This window comes from Furipterus horrens, unplaced genomic scaffold (assembly GCF_987537825.1).
Source record: "Furipterus horrens unplaced genomic scaffold, mFurHor1.1.pri manual_scaffold_2, whole genome shotgun sequence".
Taxonomy (NCBI): Eukaryota; Metazoa; Chordata; class Mammalia; order Chiroptera; family Furipteridae; genus Furipterus; species Furipterus horrens.
Window position 1 is genome coordinate 113538743 of NW_028327172.1, and position 18415 is coordinate 113557157.

Below are 18415 nucleotides of genomic sequence, written 5' to 3' on the forward strand. Positions count from 1 at the left end.
TTATAGAATTTTGGAATAACCCCATGATCCATTATTCATAGTACTAGAATTTTAAAAAATTCCTAAAATCCAAAGTACTTGGTAGGAATTGTGCCAAAATCAATTTGTGGAAAAACCTATATTGCGAACTGATGGGGAGAGCTGTTATTTTTAGTCTCTGTTAATCCCATGTATAATCTTACTCTAATTATTCATACAATTTTCTAAAGAAATGAAAACATGGTTGACTATGTGGTGTTACCAGAGACACGGGTGGGAGTTTTTAAATGCCAATTTTTTTCAGTAAAATATTGCTTTATTTGAGTCTTAAATAAAGATATAATTTGTAAAAAGTAAAGATAGTAGTTTCATATAATCCAAAAAAGTTAATTTATTATGAATGAGGAAAGAGTATTAATAATTGGATATGATATATTTGATGAAATTGTATGCAATGAATTTTAAAACTAACTTTAATATTGGCTATGATACTTACCAGTTTAATGACCATAACAAAGTCTAGATTCCTTGGAAATACTGGTATTATTTTTGACTTTGGTTAGTTTTGCAATTATTTCTTTCAACAATTGTATTGCAAATCAATATGCTTAATCAGAATAAAAGGCCAGATCTGTTATACCATTACTTGAAATATATTCTAAATTGTGTATATATATAAAACCTTGAATTAGACTTATAATATCTACTTTTTGGTCTATTTTCAATGTTAAAAACAAATTCTAATTAGTTAACATAGTACATAATAACATGACTCAGATAATGTTTTCAGGAAAGAAAAAAATGGCAAAAAGACCCTCTTTTAAAACTGATAATCCAAGCTACTGTGTTTCCAAAGGTTATGCTATCATAAAATATTTCTATATCCTTTATCCACATCAAATATGAATTTAAAAAAGAGGCTTCTATCTACTACAATGGATCAAGAGTCCCAGCTATAGAAATTTGGAAACACACAACTCTCAGAGTTGAGCAGATTTCAGGTAATTGAGGTTCATTCTTTTAAGCCATTCTCCCTTGGGATGAGAGACATTACACAAGTGCACGAAGATAACTTATACTAGGGAATAGTTCCTGCTGCAAGGGCACAGAGTTCTGACTTGTGCATTGATAGATAGCCCATTAAATTAATTATTATCGATAAGCATTTTTTCTGATTTGATTAATATACAATTTTGCAAATACTTGCTTTAAACAATACAAATGTACATACCAGAGGCAATACTGGATTTAGTCCCATTCAAAATTTCCTTTAGTTTCTATCAAAATTCCAATGACATTTTTCAAAGAAATAGAAAAAACAATACTAAACTTTGTATGAAACCACACACACACACACACACACACACACACACACACACACATAAACACACACACACACACAAATAGTCAAAGAAATCTTGGGAAAGAAGAAGAAATTTGGAGACATCCCACTCCCTGACTTCAAACTACATTTAAAGCCATAGTAATTAGAACAGTATGGTATTGGTATGAAATAGATAGATGGAACAGAATGTTACAGAACAGGTTCCCCAAGGGGATGGGAGGGACTTTAACCATAGAATGGTGACAAAAAGCTTATATGGTCTGCATCACAGGCTGCAGGCAGGCATTTAAAAGTAAGGTGACAGCCATTAACAAAGAAGCCCCACAGGGTTTGCAAGGAGGTTGGGAACTGCACGCAGGTTGAGAGAGAAGCGCGAGGTTCTGGATTAAAAGCTGGAGAATATCACAACACAGGCAAAACCTCCCCAATCCGGCATGAAGGATTGGGAGCTGCTGGTTAAGCTAAACTGTGTCTGGGAAGTAGGGAAACAGTATATCTGACTTTTCTATTCTAAAACTAGCCTGGTTTGGCAGGGGGAGGAAGAACTATGTGTTTGGGTGTTTTAAAGAAAGTAAGACTTAATAGCAGAAATCTGCCATTAATCTAAATCTGTATGACCATTAAATAAACAATTTCTTTTCTTTTCACCAAACTCTGGTATTGAGAGTTATGCTTTTTTGGAGGTGGGCAATTGAGCCCCTCAGATCTGAACAGCCCATGGGTTCTGTTTCAATTGTGGTAGCCCATGGGTTCTGTTTCAAGAACAGAGAGTCCAGAAATATGCCCACACATAAAAGCTCAAATAATTTACAACAAAGGAGCCAAGAATACACAATAGGGTAAAGACAGGCTCTTCAACAAATGGCATTAGGAAAACTGTAGAGCCATATGCGAAAGGATGAATCTCAACAGCTACCTTATTGCACACACAAGAATTAACTCAAAATAGATTAAAGACTAGAGCATAGGACCTGAAATTACAAAACTCCTAAAAAAAAGCATAGGCAGTAAGATCCTTAACATTGATCTTTTTTTTTTAATGTTTTTTATTGATTATATTGTTACAACAGTTCCAATTTTCTCCCCCTTGCTCCCCTCCACCCAGCACCCCCCTCCCCCAGCAATCCCCCCCAAGTCCATACCCCTGGTTCATAAAAATTAACTATCCCCCCCCTCTCAAATATTAGGACCCTTTGTAATCTTGTAAAGGACAATGGGCGAAGGTCTCAAGCTCCTCTAGCTGCTTCAAGCTGGACATGGTCGTCGTCCTACCTACCCTTGGGTCCAGAAAACCCTAATAAGAGTGGGGGTGTGGAGGGGAGGGTGGCCTTCCCGCATGGGGAAGGATCGTGCAGACTCCAGGTCAGTTGGCTGTCTCCGGTCAACGGCGTGCTTGGTTTAACAGGCTGGTGTCCTTGTTGTGTTCTGGGGGCAACAGATTTGGTGAAAAGGGTTAAAAGACATCATTCAATCCATAACTACTAGATGACAAAAGGCAGGGATTAATTTTTCAATGTTCCATATTAGGGGGGGAAAAAAAAAAAGGCTTCTTTGTAAGAAGGTGTGCTAGGCACATCTCGCCTGTCCAAAACCCTTTTGCCTATTATACTTAGTTTGGGCTGAGGTAAATAGTTTAGGTTTTTCCCCCTCTCAGACCTCTGGGCCTTTTCTGTCCAAGCCATTAGGATAGAAAAGAGAAACCCGTTTTAAAGTGAAGCCCACAGACCACCCCATTCTTCCCCAACCCAGCCATTTAGTTCAGCCAAACCGTTGAGTCTCAGGAGGCAGCGCTGCAGAGAGGATTAAGTGAGGCTTATGCGTACAGATAATCACTCAGGTAATGCGATCATAGGCTTATGTCCTTTGAAAACAAAAAACACGTGTTAATTTATGTAACATAACCCGCAAACGAGTCTCTAAATCTGGAGAAGAAACTTTTAAGACGGTTAGTTGCCCTGTTTTATACTCTACTACTGATCATTGTGATTTTCCTTGAATAATAATTTTTCTCCCTAAGGTTACCCTCCTTGTCTTTAAAGGGACTACATTAAGTCCATTTTTAATTTATCCTGTTCGTTTGCATAAACATAACAAGAGCAGCAAATGATCACTTATGATCTTTAGTTCTGCTTTGCTGGAACTTACCCAAGGAATATTTGGGGTGACCTTCAGTCTGTTCTTCAGGGCACAGAAGCTGTGCCACATATCTGGCATTCATCCTTGCCTGTACACACCTGTTTTTTCCAAGTCTTTCTGGTCTTTCCTTGTGCCTTAAGGTCCCTTCTAGCCATCTTTCAGGAAAACAACCTTCGTTCCTTCCCTGATGATGATTTTTTAAAATCTGACACCAAAAGCAACAAAAGAAAAATAAATAAATAGGATTATATCACACACAAAGAAAATAGTTTTCACAACAAAGGAAACCATCAGCAAAATGAAAAGGCAACCAACTGAATGGGAGAAATGTGAAAATCTTATATCTAATAAGGGACTTGATATATCTAAAACATATAAAGAACTCATATAACTTAAAAGCAAAAAAATAAAAATAAAAATAACTTAATTTAAAGATGGGCAGAATATCTGAATGGATATTTTTCCAAAGAGGATATATGGATGGCTAAGAGGAACATAAAGATGCTCAACATCATTAATCACTAGAAAAATGCAGATATAAACTACAATGGCATATTAGGCCTTATATCTGTTAGAATGTCTACTATCAAAAAGACAAGAAATACTTAGTGTTGGTGTGAACATGGAGAAAAAGGAACCCTTGTGCATTATTGGTGGAAATATAAGTTGGTGAATCGACTGTGGAAAGCAGAATGGAGATACTTCAAAAAAATTAAAAATAGAACTACCATATGGTCCAGCAATTATACTTGTGGGTATTTATTCAGAGTAAACTAAATAACTAACTTAGAAAGATATACACCCCATGTTCAATGCACATTATTTATAACAGCTAAGATATGGAAAGAACTTAAGTGTCTATTGATATATGATTGGATAAAGAAAGTGTGAAATAGATGATAGATAAATAGATAGATGATAGATACACATACACATACACATACACAATGGGATAGTATTTAGCCATAAAAATAATAAAGTCTACTTGCAAAAACATGGATTGAGCTTGAGGGCATTATGGTAAGTGAAATAAGTTAAAAAGAGAAGGACAAATACCATATGATCTCTCTTATATATGGAATTAAAAATAATAAGAAGAAAAAGAACAAGCTCATAGAAATAGAAAACAGATTTGTATTTGCCAGAGGTGGGGGTGGGCCTGGAAGAAATGGGTATAGGAAGTATAAATTTATTTTTAAAAAGTTAATGTGAGCAAAGCAAGGGAGCATTTATTAGTAACTCTTTTGAAGCATAAAGGGTAGTTATTAAATGAAGTTGAACAAAATAGAAAAATAATACAAATAATTAAACAATACATAGACATATAAAGTTATCATCTTGAATATCCATTTTGCCCTGAAAAATTTTATTCTGTGGTTTAAATCTAATTTATAACATTTTGAACAAAAATAAACACTTAAATGTTACAAAAAATAAAGTATCAGTAGTGAAAGAAGTGACATATATTACTACCTATAATTTTAAAATTTTCTTTTAAAATACTCAAACATGTTACTGATACATTGGTAATCTTCTCCATAGACCTTCTTTGTTTCAAACTCTATAAGTCAAAACATGTCTTCTCAAGAATATTTCAGAGGTCTTCTAACATATAAGAAATTTCTTACTGATACAAAGTGGTAAATACCACAATTTATTGAGTAAATCTCTTAAAATGTATATTTAACATAGGTTCAAAAATAACATATATTACTAAACTGAATTAAAATAGCATTTACTACATGTTAACTACTCTTATTTTATAAATAATCAGGTTCCTTTCCTCCCACACTGTATGGATGACTCTAAGTTCCACTTATATTTAGAAAGGATTCATGCTTTTGTTCTTATAATCTAACAGCGTTCAGTGGCTTTATAATATGCATACAGCTATACACAACTATTCCAAATGATAATATAGCATTGGTGCCTAGAATAAACACGAGTTCAGAATGTCACCCTGCCCTTATGTTTGTTAGTGTTCTCTTTGCTACCATTACTATAATTTCCACTTGTATCTGCTTTGAGTTGGTATAAATTACAGAAATACAGTTTTGGCTAAATAAATGGAACAATTAGAGAGGCCTTCAAATTTCATCAGTTGCCTCCTGAAGTAGTAAATTGCTCTTCATTGAAAGCTTTGAACTGGAGTCTGGATTGTAAACCAATGAATGAAAAACGTAAGTTGAAGATGTAATAGTTTTTAGAGCAGTGGTTTTTAAAACTCAGACAGCATAAGATTCAACTACTTAAAAAATGCAGTTTCCAGTATTTTAGCTCCTGTAATTCTAAATTAGCATACTTAAAAAGAAGTTAGAATTTTTACTGGATAACTCAGATTATGCAGTTGGTCAAAGAACCACATCTTGGAATTTGCCTCAAAGATTATTTAGTTCAAACATCAATGTGTGGATGAGGAAACGGAGTACAGTGGTTCAGTGAATTTGATGTCAGTTTTAATAGCCTTAATTAGTTGTTCACCTGGGCCTCCAAGTAACATCTCTTGATCCCTAGTCCAGAGTTCCTGTTTTGAAATGTCTTCAAATAAATTGTATGAAGCATCTCTGTAATATTTTGCTAATGTGCAGATCATTTTATTTATTTATTTATTTTTAGAGAGATGGGAAAGGAGGGAGAAAGAGAGGGAGAGACATCAATGTGTGGTTGCCTCTCATACACCTTCAACTGGGGACCTAGCCTGCAACCCAGGCATGTGCCCTGACTGGGAATCGAACCCGTGACCCTTCAGTTTGCAGGCTGGCACTCAATCCACTGAGCCACACCAGCCAGGGCTTGTGCAGATAGTTTTAAATGGCAAAAAAATTAACAGATTCTTAAACAAAATAAATTTTTGTTTTTTTTAATCTGTAAAAAAAACCTAAGTTTAAACTCTCTCTGTTATCTGTTCTCAGAAACTGAATGAATTTATAAACAGAATTTAATATTTACTTAACAAAATCTTGCATAGTAATTACCATAAATCAGTGCCTATTCAAGAATTTTCAATACTTTAAATATTAATAAACAAAATTATTAAACCAACTTTCACATTAGCACCATTAATTTTATGTTGCAGATGGTATCACTTTGCTGAAATTAAATTGCCCACAATATGGATATAGCAGTGACTGTTCTGATGCACATCTTTTTGAATGTGCCTGTTCTACAATGAATAACAATAGTGTCTGACCTTTATTACATGCTTACTATGTTCCAGACACTTTTTTAGCACATTACAATTTAATACATTTAGATTCATAACAATTCAATAAAGAATATATCATTATATTCCCCAATTTATCATTGAGGAAACTGACTCAAGAAAAAGTGATACTATTTGCCAAACTAGGAAGTAGAGAAGCCTGCCTGGAGATGGGGTTTTCTGAATAATTACTGATCTAATGCCTTTGACTATGGTGTGTCATGTTCTAATTCAAACATCCCACTGCTATTATCTAGTTCAACTACGGTAAAACTGTCATTGGTACAATGAGTCTTGACCACATTTCACTTTCACTTGGTGCAAATTTAGATGTTAATTGGCCTCAGTGATTTTCTTGATGGCACTAGACACAAAGTAATACCTTTCATTGTCTCTCATTGGTGTGATGTGAAGTAAAAGCCTCCATTTATTAAATTTATAATTTTAGAAATCAAAGTCTTTTCATGAGAATGGCTTTCTATTATGCATATAGTTATGACCTTCATAACTTATAACTTGTGTATAACATTGGATGATGAGAATTTCTGTCTTTGCAAATTTAGCTTTACTAACCTAAGACCAAACAGAAAAATTAAAAGTTAACTATTGACTCAGATAATCACTAATAATTCACACACTAATGAAAATAGAGGCATAAAAATCAGAGAATCTAGGACATCCATGGATTTATTTGTCATGGACAGTAAATCACAACATTTAAAAATATATTGAAGATTTGCTGACCTCCATGAATTCAAATACTATTGACACATAATCCTAGTTAATGCATTGAATAAAAAGACTGTATGAGTCTCTCAAATTGAATTTATGAATCTGCAACTTCTGTATGTCTGTATACTTAGGAAACTTTTTTATATGAATTAGGCTTAGACTTACTTAAATTAGGAAAAATGTCATACTAGTTTTGTTTTGTTTGTTTATTTTATTATTTATTTATTTATTTTTATTTTTAATTTTTTAAATTTTATTTTTTGGTTTTTCAATTACAGTAGTTCCATTTTTTCCCCATTGCTCTCCCTCATCCAGCTCACCCCTTCTCTCACAATCATATCCCTCCCCGTTGTCCATGTGTTTGTTTATTTTTTGTTAAAACATGATATATGTATTTTGATGCAAAATACAACTCCTGAAATATTTCAGTTAGCAGATTTTGTTGACGTTATGTTACAATTCAGTACTGCTTATGAAAATCTGTGATGTCAGCAATTTGCCTGTTAAAGCTTAAGTGTCACAAGGTTCCTTTTTCACCCTCCTGAGGGTCCTCCTCTTTCACCTCATTCCTTTCATCCCCATCTCTTGCCAATGTCAATGGAAATTCAATCTATTTGTGCATTTGTGGAGATAAGTCATTGTGCTTCAGTGACATGAGAGATTAGTGGACATTATTATTCATTCCCCAAATGAGTTCATTTTTCTGTTTTTTAAAAAGCAAATAATTTTAATAAGTGTTTTATAAGCATCTGAAATATAAAATTAACTTCAACAATGTTATTCCTTGTAATAAGTTAATTGTATGTAAAACAAGGTAGGCTGTGACAGCAATGAGAACTAAAAAAATAAAATTAAGAAATGTAGGTTAAAAGGGGGAAATTTATATACTAGTAGTTTAGAAGTTAACATTGAATTGGCTTTCAGAATTCTCCTATTGAGGATTTCTGTAAGTCATTCATTTTAATAACTTCCAGTCTGAGTTGAATTCTTACATTAAAGCAAAACTCAAATCATTTTTATATCCTATACCTCTAGAAAATGTCTTACAAAAAAAAAAAAGAAAGAAAGAAAATGTTATACAAGGCCTTTATTTTTACATCCAAACTTGTGTGGGAATTTTCTTGCTAAAGATAGGTGTCTCCAGATGACCTTTAGGTACACACTTTTAGCTGGGCTCTTCCTAATATTTTGCCATTTCCTCTCAGAAATGAAGCCAGCATAATTCCTTGTGTCTGTGTTAAAAAAACACTAAGACCAAGCAAAAATATCCCAACTGCTTGCTCCCAAAAAATACCTGTTCTTAGGAGATAAGAATGAACCAACTAACTGCTCAATTATCATGATATACATTCACCTTGCTCATAAATACTTGTCTCAAGATACTCCCTCAGAGTAATCACAAAACTAAAAATGTTAAGGTATAAACTCTTCCAAATCCCAACCAGTTCCCTACTTGTCAAGAGCCACCTTAAAATGAAGCAGTTTCAGTGCTTCATTATATATAATATATTACATATTATATGATAAATATAATATGTAATATATTATATACACATTATATGATAAATATAATATGTAATATATTATATACACATTATATTATGTGTGTGTGTGTGTATTTACCCTAAGGTACTCCTAAGACCCTTCAAAGTGGAGTTCTAACTTATTGTACAAGTCTAATAAACTTAGCTTTGTTTAGTAAACAAGTATTTTTGTTGTTACTTTTGGGACATCAACAGTCAACATTTGTTTGTATCATTTTCCTCTTTAAATATGCCTCTAGTTTCAGATGCCCTTTGGACCTCTTGCTCTAATACTTTAATAAGCTTCTTGCTTGTTAACTGAATGAGCTTAGCTAAGTTACATCACAACTCTAAGCCGATGTCTTGATGAGGAAATGAGATCTTTAATAGAATTCTTCTGAGACTAAATGAGAAAATGTACAAAGAACATTAAGGCACACATTTCCAAGTGTATTGACAAATTTATTACTTATAATAACTCCATGAGTCATTATGTACATTTTATAGAGGAAAATATTGAGAAATAGTGAGGTCAAATTACTTGTTCACAGATATTTAACCAGCCACACTAGCCTTCAAACCCAGGGAGTCAGCTCCACCACCCAAAGCCTAAAGCCATGGCAAGTCATGCTGGCTTGCCTGCTGGATAGGTTAAATTCTATCTTGATTATGGGCAGAGGTTTCCCTGTGTGCTCCCATGCTTAGTCATGTTGCCCTAGATATCTACTGCCACAATTATTTTTGTCGTATAGAAAATGTCATTTTTTTATGTCAGTAGTGTGCAGTTAGTTTCCAGTGACTAGGGATCAGTTGGGGCTCTATGGTCTCACTCATCTCCCTAGTCCTAGACTTACCTAGTTTTGGAGAGGGGGAAATAACACAGTAGGCATGTCTGGAGAATTATCATATAGTATTCCACTTACACTTGTCCTGAAATTGGTTGTTTGTTTTTTTCTCACAAAGAGAGAGGCTCATGGAGGAAAAATAATCCTTCACCTTCAAGTGAAAAAGAGGCAAATAAAACACACAGAGAAAAATTAAATTAATATTTGAAATCTGTCTTGAATATGCTTATATAGGTAATAACAGCAGGAGCAGTCGAATTAACAAGACTAGCAGTAATAATAATAGTAGCAGCAACAGTGACATTCAGTAGTCCTATCACTCACTTATTGAATCAACAAATGTAAATTGACTACTTGCTATTTCCTTGTCATTGTGCTATGTCTTGGGGTTCCATGCTGAGAATCCAATTTTTCTTCATTGGCCCTTTTCTTTTTCCATACTTCTCTTATATTTTTATGATTCAACTATTAACATATTTGATAGAAGCCCATATCATTCCCTCATCTCATCTGTGCAGCAAAAGCAAATATTTATATATATTTTAAAGATTTTACTTATTTACTAAAGAGATGGGAAGAGAGGGAGAAAGAGAGGGAAACATTGATTGGGTGTCTCTCTCAAGCCCACAACTGGAGACCTGGCCCTCAACTCAGGCATGTTCCCTGACTGGCAATTGAACCAGCAATATTTCTGTTCACAGGCCAACACTCAACCCACTGAGCCACATGAGCCAGGGTGCAAATACTTAATAACTGAACTTCGTATTTCTTTCTAAGATGTGTTAGAGACACAAATGCATAGAAAATAAAATATTGTCTTTCCCCAAATCTAGTCCTTTTTTGTTGTCTAATTAAATAGATTGTATTGTCTTCCTTTCAGTTCCTTTTATGTCTAACCTCTGAGTCTATGATTAGTCTAGAACCTAAAGTTGCTTTTGGGCTGTTGAATGTCCACTCTTCCACAGCTGGCCTGTTAATATCTTATTTGTGTTGTACATTACCATATGCACCATACATTTTTTTTCCTATGCTTCTGTTACCTCCACTCTCACAAAAAAACCATAAGGACAGAGATCCACTATATATATATATATATATATATATATATATATATATATATATATACATACATACATACACACACACACACACACACACATATATATGTGAAACGTCAATCCTTATAACTAAGAATCCATAATTTTTAGTATGTTTAGAAATGTTAAATTAACTCAATGAAATAATAACATCCAGTGTTATTTAACAGAGCTGGAAGAACAGAGCCTGATTTCTTCATTTCATATGCTAAAACTGTTAAGACAAGTCTGTACACTTAATCTCTCAGTAGTTTCATATGCAAAAATACTTGTATCATATAAGAATTTCATGGTACTTAAGTGATTAAGATGAGGTATCTTATATATAAAGAAAAGTGCTTTATTAAATGAATAACATGGTTTTAGTGTTTTTACATGTATTACCTCATTCCACTATTACAAGAATGCCATGATGTGTTATTACTTTATTAACCCACTTTTTCCAGAAGTAAATTTTTTTAACAGTTAAGTGAAAGTGAGGATCTGGACATTTGAAGTCAAGTGTTTCTGACTGCAAATCCCAAACCCTTTCCAGTTTTTTCCCTTGCCTTCTTTCACCCATTATTTTTTTCCTTGTGCTGCTGCACAGAAAACAAGTCCACCAAACATATGCTCTATTTCAGAAGCACAATCTTTTTGCTCTGCTTTGATCTAGATAGATATATGACCTGTTGAATATATTGCCCCTGTAGGTCCTACTATTTTGTGTTAAAGAAGAAAAACAATGTCACATGGATTTTTACTGTGTTAAGCAGCATATTGCTGAGTGTCTCTTGAAAGACTTGACACATGGTTCCTAAGAACCACACATTTTCACTTTTAACCATGGGACAGTTTGAACACCTGTTTTAGTAGAACTTAAGCTTTTTGAAAAAAGTGCAAACTGGATCATATTTTTTATGCCTTCTTGAGACGTCTATGACTCATTTGTTAAAGAAAAAATTTCATGACTTTTGTTAAATAACAGTAGGGTAGACTTTATTCAGGATCATCATGACAAGTGTAGGGACCATTGCAATGAGGTTTCATAGTCAGGCAGGGATATTGGATTCAACTTTGAATACAGCAAGGAAAAGTGGGAATTTATAGCCAAGATGCAGCATGCGATACAGTAGATAACAAATTACTAAGAGGAAACCTCAGGGGTAAGGGGAGATTCTGGCTAAACTGACTTTCCAACATTCTTGCTGAAGGGCAGCCAGGGTAATCAGACATACACCGGGATGACTGAGGGTGAGAAACCCGATCAGATGGCAGGGGTGATCGGATATTGAGGAGACAGAATTATGTCTCAACCAGTTTAGGAGGTTTTCTGCTAAAATGAAACAATTCAGAGACAAACAGGGAAGCTCTCATGTCAGGACCTCACTGAGAAAGCAGTTCAATTGTGAAAAGTAGTTTGGTCAAGAAGAGAATATTTGACATGTTTTAAAAATAACAGTTTCTTTGAGGGAAGCACACATTGAAGAAAATCAGCAGCTGCCGTGGGTGGATCAAGTCTGATCTCTCTACTTAAAGACCATGGTCCAGGACCCTACTGCAGGATTCATACATACACCTTAGAGTGTCAGGTCTAAATTACAGATTCTATCAACACAAATTTCCTGAGGTGGAAGGTGTAGTAATGGTGAATGTAAGGTCCATTGCTGAAATGGGGTCTTATATCAGCCTGCTGGAATAGAACACTATTGAAGGCATAATTCTTCTTAGTGAGTCATCCAGAAGCTGTTTTCCTTCTATAAACAAACTCATCTGAATCGGCAGGAATGAATGTACAGTTGTCATTAAAGTGGACAAAGTAAAAGGTTACATTGATTTGTTGAAAAGAAGAGTTTCTCCAGGGAAAGCACTCAAATGTGAAGATAAATTCACCAAATCCAAAACTGTTTACAGCATTCTTCATCATGTTGCTGAGCGTTACAATAACCCGAGGATGAGCATCTGGAAAACCTGTTCCAGGGGACTGCTTGGGTCTTTGATGGCAAGTACAAGAGCCCCAGATGTTGTGCTTCGGATGCGTTTAAGCATGCAGTCTCAGATCCATTTCTTTTGGATAGTTTAGATTCTAATGAAGATGAACAGGAAGTACTCATGAACAACATTAATAGGTGTTTGACCCTACAGACTCTCAAAAATTTCAGCAGATATTGAAGTGGTTTGTTATGATTATGAAAGCATGGGTACAATTTAAAATACAAACAAACAAACAAACAAAAAAACAGCCCAGGGAGCAGGAGTGAATTGCCCTACAGAAACCATGCCCATCAAGATTAATCTAATAGCTCCTCCTTGATATGTAATGACACCCAACCCTGGAGAGGACAGAAGCCTCTCTCTCCTCAATCCAGCTATGGCTGTTATAAAAGAAAAGATTGAAGGAAAGAGGGGTGTCTTCAATGTTCAAATGGAGCCCAAAGTGGTCACAGACACATATGAAACTGAACTTGCAAGGCAGCTGGAGAGGCCTGAAAGAGGAAATGCAGAAGCGGATGGAGGTGGCAATGGGAAACAAATGGAAGCCAAAGCCAAAAATTACCTTTGTGGGAAACAGAGTTCAGTGTAAGGAACACAGAACAGCCCTTCCTGGCTGTAATCCCTAGACTTAAATGTTTCCAGTATAGAAAACTTCAAAGCTAAATAGTTTTTATTTCCATATACTTAAGTGTTCCAACAGACAAAAACATGAAATGTGCTCCTAAAATGTCAGCTCTTTTCACCCAGTAGCTCCAACACATTGAGTATTTTTAAGGGTGAGGATAATTTGAGTAGAGACAAATGTTTAAGAATAGTCATAAAATTGGGATTTCCATTTCTGATGTCTCCAGATTGACATCTGTTAGTAGTGCAGTGCCTCCATGTAATTTATTAGGGGCACCCAATGCAAATAGTCCCAAACTTTCTATATACATATAGCAAGAAAACATTAAAAAAATTTCTGGAATTTCTTTTTAAATGACAGTCTCTTTTATTAAGGAAAAATGGTATCTCTTCCCAAGGTGAGCCCATCCATAGCCAGTGTGTTCATCTACCCCCATTGACATCTGACCCAGGATGAGTCAAGCAGATCCTTCTTACAAGAATTTAAAATACTGACCTGAGAAATGATAGAGAGCAAATAGTGATACTCATAGTATTATCTTGGGCAGAGGAGGTCTGTCAAATGTTTGTTATTAGTACTCAATGAGGTAAGCACAAAAATTGAATAAGCATTTAGAAATGTCTATGGTAATTTGACAGAGTAACTTTATGTTTGTTAAGTTCCATATCTAAAAACAAATTTGTATTTTTAAAAACAGACATTTAAGCTTTTCACGATTTTTTTCATTGAAATCAAAACTACCTTTGAACCTGAATAATCCTCACTTATAAAAAGAATCAATAATAACAAAGAGTCAAGAACAATAGCAATTTACCAGAGTCATTAGTGCTATAAAATATCTCTCGCCAAGATACGGGTAACCCCTGTATAACATGGTTGTCAGGTTCCTAACAAATGCTGTGTTATGCAAATCTGTGTTATACGAAACAAAGAACTAGTACAAAAAGGGGGGTTAGGTTCCAAAAATTAAAAAAGCATACTAACATATTTTTATAACAAGAGAAATCTTTATTAAAGCAATTTTCATCAAAAATATTACATATTAATATGAATTAAGTAATGTGTTCTTCATCATCACTACTAAGCTCCATTTACTGAAGTGTTTTCTTTTTGATAAGATATCCTCATCATCTGAACTTTCTTCGGCATTATCTTGATTTCTATGCCCTACCTTTTGCAAAAAAATCTGTTATTTCAGATTGCTTGCTTTTAGCTGAGAGATCTTTATAAATTTCATTATACGGTGCTAAGAAATTTTGAAATTTTTTCTTAAACTTTGTGCTCCTTTCAGTGCAAGGATCTTCATTTAAGAAATATGACTAACTGTTCGGCTAAGTCTAGGCCTTTCTTTTTGCTTTTTAGAGTAAACTGTTTAACTTCTTTGTTTTCATCAGTGCTATCATCCCCTAAGTTATTTTGGCACATTCCAGATGCCATTTCCACCAAAATTGCTTCATCAGTTTCTTCTTCTACCAGCAATTCTTGAATATCTTTTACAGTCATATCGTGTTAGAGTGAAACCATGTTATAGAAGTACCATGTTATATGGGGGATACGTGTGTGTGTGTGTGTGTGCGTGTAATATGTTATGATTATATATATCATATATAACCATATATATGAATATATATGGCATATGTCATATATATATACATATATTTATATGTATCCCTCACTTGCTTTCGCTTGTTCAAGATTGCCAAAGGTAGTGAGCCAAACCTGTTTACATTTACTTAGAGCCTGAACAAAGAGAACTGATCTCTCTAGGACACATTAGAGTGTATCTAAATTTAAAATATCATCGCTTAGAATGTGCTAATTTTCAGCATTTTTGTAAATGCAGCAAATTGAAGAAAAAGATGACATGTGAACTTATGACAAATTCAGAGAAAAGAGCATATCAGAGGAATTTTATAGCATGGAATTAGTGCTTTAACCGAACTCAAAGAAAGAAGTTGTCTGCTATATGTGTGAATTTTGAAATAATTTAGAATATCATAAGTGGAACTAATATAGTATATAAAATGCAAAATTAAACAGAAGGCCCTTAGTTTAGGCATTGCTTGTTGTCTGGTCAGTCTGCTAAATGAAGCATACAAGGTAATCACTAAGTTTGCCCTTTATATGTGGAGAGAGAAATACCAGGTCGGTGTTTTTGCTATTTCTTTATCACTGCCATAACATTACTAGCAGTACCTAATAGGTTGATGAATGAGGTATCACTTCTGTGAGTGACTAAATAGCATTTAATGTTTTTTTTTTTTAAGTTTAAGAAATCAGGAATTATCAAAGCAGTGTTTGAAGGGCATTTGTTTGAGAACACAGGGCTATAACAAGGGTAGAAATAATGAAGAAGACCTATAAGTTTTTATGATAATGGTTTTAAGAATTTTTGCTTGTGTAGAGCATCAGCCTTACATTTTCAAGTAGAAAAGTACTGTTTTGATTCAGAGACTTCTGAAGTTTGTGCATACTTTTCAATAAACATTTAGGATGTTTCAGAACTTAGTAAACCAGATTCATTTAGTAGTGTTAGTGGAAAAATTAGCATTCAAATTCCTACCATCAAATCTTATTTCTGTGTAACCTGGGGAAAGTAAGCTACTTTTTCTAAACTTTAAATTCTGTCTTTTTCAAAATATATAAATATATCTTGGGTATGTAATTCAATTAATCTTATCTTCAAGGTGGAGATGGTGGTGAAAATTCAACAAATTCCAGTCCTTAGAAGCACAACAGAGCATAGAAGAGTTTAAAAAAGAGGTTAAAAATATGGACTCCAGAAAATGAAGATGATAATGGTAATACATAGCTCATTCGATAATTGTGATAATACCTATAAAGTACTTCACATGATGGTCAGTGCAACAGTAAACATTGACAAATTCTATTGCTATTACCCAGAGCAGATTATAAGGTATAGTTCATGCTCAAGAAACACTTTTAGAAGGAAATGGTGATTAATCCATTTGAATGGCTGTTTATATCCATTCCTAAGTATTGTCAGGTGCTTGTTCCCTCAGATATTAGCAATAAAACCTGTTGAAAAGACAAAGCTGAATTTATTGCCTGCTGCAGAAAGGGAGAACACCATTGCAATAGATCCTTAGTAGTATCTAGAGAGAGGTATTTAATTAGATATTTAAGAATAATTCAAGACAGATCATTCATTGAATGGGACTTGGTTATGATGAAGTAAGTGGACACAGTAACAATTTCAAAGATTATTTAGGTATTAACTGTCATTCAATGTGTTCTACTGAAGAGAGCAGGGGTGTTTCAGGAAGTACTATAACTGTATTCACAACTTGTATCTCCCTGGGGCAACAGTAAAATTATGTTGATAAAGCAGTGTAATAATAAGTCATGATAATGTGAACCGTGAGCTGTATGGATGATTTCAATTCTCAAAAGTTATATCTGGAAATAAAGAGATTTAAATTTTCTGAACTATTGTCCTCACATCTGCATTTGTCAGGAGACCACTAATGTTTCAAATCATATGTATACCTTGAGTTTTCTCTGTAAGATTATTAAAGGACTTGTCTTTATCAAACAATAGAAACAGTGACTTTTATCCACCACAAAATACAAAAATATAGCCAAATCAATATAAATTTTTAAAAAGTAACATTGAATCAAAATGGTCACTTCACTATCTATGACATTCAAAAATTGATTCAATCTTACCTACTTCTCCTATTTACATCTTCATAATTCTATCCCCCATTGTTATAGCTCTCATTAACAGATAACTTTCAAGTACTATTTTGTCGTTTTTCTGATTTCTTAAGCTTCAAAACTAAATGCCATGTAGCAATACTTCATTTATCAGTCTATGAAGTTCAGCTTCTAATGCTAATAGGAGTGATTATAAAATAGTAAAAGTCAAAATTGGTGTTTTTTTTTTTCATGTTGAAATATATAGGCTATGTACATTATTGGGTCTACAAATGAATTATCAATATTTTGGAGTAAGATTTCAGTAAGTGTATTTTGATCTATCTGACATGTACTAAATTCTGGAGAACTGCAAGGATTTGCTGAAATTAAAATAATATGAGGATCTGAACAAGATTGTGTAGACTCATTTCACCCTGCTCATCCTGACTAGATACAACTAGAACCATAGAAATAATGCAAATGGTGACCAAAAGGAGAGTTCTGAAAAGTAGCCAGAGGAATAGGAATTGGTTTAGGACCCAGGACTAGAGAAATAACACAGCAGTAGTGTTTCCCACATATTCTCTTTAATAGAAGATTATTGAAGCCCAGTGTTTTCAAAACCCGAATCTAGCAAGAGAAGGAAACTCAGGTAGACTATTTCATCTCCTGAAATGAAAAGAACCTAGCACCACTGGAACAAGTGCCATTAGTGGGAGCTCCACAAAAAATTAATAGCCACAAAAGTGTTCTCTATTCTTACAAGGTCTGAAACTCACCTTCTGCCACTGAGAGATACCAGAGTGACCAGGTGAGACCAGAGAGAAGGACCACACTGCAATAAGTAGCCTGGTCCTGGGATTCTCCTAATCCCTGGGGTCCTGAGAAACCCCCTTTGGTTTTCCTTTGGTTTCCAGTGGTGCCGCCACCAAGATATTCCCAGTCAGTATGGCCAGGTAGTAGAGGAGATTGAAAAGGAAATTCTGTCACAAAGAGCCCCTAAGATCAACAAGGAGGACCCCACCACAGAAGCATGTGTCCAATGTACTTGTTGAAGTGCCCATGGGAAGGAGTAATGACTAGGACTGGGTGAAACCCCAGAAAGAACTGATAAACTAAGCAGACTGAAATAACATCATTAAGGCTCTAAAACCCAGCTGCATTTAGAATAATAGCCCACAAATGTAGGTTAGGAGCTACAATGCTAAACATAACAGGATGACTGCCTACTAAATTAAAAGATTAAGCTAGGATTAAAAAACTCCTAATGGATACAATAAAAATATATAAAAGT

The 18415-nt window shown here is 34.4% G+C and overlaps 1 pseudogene; it reads left to right on the plus strand.

The window, feature by feature from the left end:
- The window catches only part of LOC150019304 (eukaryotic translation initiation factor 2 subunit 1 pseudogene), a 51056-nt pseudogene extending 37634 nt beyond the window's left edge, over positions 1-13422 (plus strand).
- The last annotated feature ends 4993 nt before the right edge of the window (positions 13423-18415 follow it).